Source organism: Panthera tigris, chromosome A2 (genome assembly GCF_018350195.1).
Source record: "Panthera tigris isolate Pti1 chromosome A2, P.tigris_Pti1_mat1.1, whole genome shotgun sequence".
NCBI classification, from domain to species: domain Eukaryota; kingdom Metazoa; phylum Chordata; class Mammalia; order Carnivora; family Felidae; genus Panthera; species Panthera tigris.
In genome coordinates, this window is record NC_056661.1 from 50,701,812 (window position 1) to 50,704,468 (window position 2,657).

Below are 2,657 nucleotides of genomic sequence, written 5' to 3' on the forward strand. Positions count from 1 at the left end.
TATATTGGTAGAGAAAAGTCAGTGGTTGCCAGGGGTTAGAGAAGTAGGGGATGTGATTATAAAAGGGTAACACAAGGGAGTTTGGGGGTGTAATAACACTATTCTCTGAATGTGGTCATGGTTACACAAATCCACATATGTGTAAAATTTCGAAGAAGTATACACCAAAAAAAATGTTAATTTTACTGTATATTATTTTTCAAAATGAAATTAAAGGAAAAATACATGTAAATGTGGAAATTTGGGGACAGAAAACAGGATGCTTTACAATAGGAGTTCTCAGAGCCTTTAACATGCTTTACTCACATATTTAATAGGTATTAATTAACTGTATATTTATTAAATCACAAATGAGTATCTAATGGGGATGCCCGGCTGGCTCAGTTGGTGCATCATGTGACTCTTGATCTCAGGGTTGTGAAGTTTGGGCCCAACATTGGGTGTAGAGATTACTAAAAAATAAAAAATAAATCTTTTAAAAGAATGAGCATCTATGATGCTCAAAAACTAGAAGAGAAAATATGTAGCATTTCCCTATTTGACCACAGAATTTTTTTTCTCACAGCATCTGAGGATTCTGGTGTTTCCTGGATTCACTCTGGGAAATTCACATTTGGTAACAGGTATGAGCTCTTGCCTTGATATCTGGGATCCAGAGAAGACTAAAATGATAGGTTGTGAGTCAGGTACTATTTAACACCGAGTAACGGAGGGGCGCCTGGTTGGCTATATTAGTGGAATATGCAACTTTTTAAATCAGTTTTTATTTATTTATCTTGAGAGACAGAACGCGTGAGCACATGGCAGAGGGCCAGGGAGAAAGGGAGAGAGAGAGAATCCCAAGCACGTGGGGCTCGAACCGACGAACTGTAAGATCATGACCTGAACTGAAATCAAGAGTCAGATGCTTAAATGACGGAGACACCCAGGCACCCCTTGCATACAACTCTTGATCTTGAGGTTGTGAGTTCAAGCCCTACACTGGGTGTAGAGATTACTTTAAAAATAAAATCTTAAAAAAAAAAAACAACAAAAAACACTGGGTAATTGAGACTGCCCTATACAAATGCCAGGGTGAGGAGGTTACAAGTAATAAAAAGTAATAAATACTCTTCTGGTTTTTAAAACTTTTATGTATACATCTAAAAATACACACCAATATTTCTCTGTGTGTATGTGTGTGTGTCTCTCTCTGTTTCTCTACCACTCATTCATATGTGCGTGTGCACTGAAAAAAAAGTCTAGAATCTAAAGGAATTCACCAAAAGACTGTTAGTGGCTAAATCTGTGGTAAAATATTGGGTAATCTGAAATTATTTTCTCTTCTTGCTTTTCTATTTTTCATGATTTTTCATGCTAGAAATGTGAATTACTTGTAAAACAAACAAACAAAAATAGCTAAGGATTTTTTAAAAAGAAAATTTAAAAGTAAAATTAGCTACAATTTATTTGAGCACCTACCATGTGCTGGGAACTATACAAAGCACTTTCTATACATTATCTCTCATTTAGTCCTCACAATTTTTGTGAGAGGCATTACTACTATTCCCATTTTAAAGATGAAGAAATGAGACTCGAAGCAATTTGCCCAATTACTATGATGTGGATTGAATTTGGAATACAATTATAGAGGCGTACACATACACACCAGCTGTTTTCATATGCACTACACTTTTTTTTTTTTAATGTTTATTTTTGAGAGAGAGAGAGAAAGACAGAGCATGAGCAAGGGAGAGGCAGAGAGAGAGGGAGACACAGAATCTGAAGCAGGTTCCAGGCTGTGAACTGTCAGCACAGAGCTCGACACAGGGCTCAAACTCACAATCCTTGAGATCATGACCTGAGCCAAAGTTGGAAGCCCAACCAACTGAGCCACCCAGGTGCCCCATCATACGCACTACACTTTAGAGAGAGCTGGCTCAGTTGTCTGAGACTCAAAACCCAGATACGACCACCCTTTCCAACCCCAAATATCCCATAAATTCTCTCCTAGATAACTAGCCATGTGGTAGAGTAAAAAACTTGGCCACAATATTTTGAGGCTCCTCAAAATATTGCAAGAGGAGAGGTAGATTCCCCATTCCTCAAAATTGAGCTGATCTTGAGACTTGCAAATTTGTATCTGTATTTATAATTCAGAATTTCTGAATTCTGAATTGACAGAATATGGTAGAAGTGATGCTGTGTAAGTTCCAAAGGTGTTGCAGCTTCCACCTTCATACTCTTGGAACCCCAAAACCACCGTGGTATGAAGCCAAAAATGAAATACCACACAGACAATGAGGCCCAGCCATTCCTGCTATTCCAAATGAGCCCATCCCCCAGCTAACCTTACAAATGAATATAGCCATATAAGTGAGCCCAGGCAAACCAACAGCAGAAAATAGTTCAGAGTAATATATTATTGTTGGTTTAAACCATTAAGTTGTGGGGTGATTTGTTATGCAGCAATAGCTAACTGATACAACTTGAATTGCTCTCTCTCAAGTTGTTGAGGAGCCTGTGCTGGGTCACTACTACAGAAAAATACTAATCTAACACAGTGTGGTAAAAGCCCTTTTAGTGAGGTTCTCTTGCACCTCTTTTCCTAATACAGAGATCAAGCCCACACTCCATGCCCAAGAAGTGACTACAGACAGGTCTCAGACTCCCTTTCA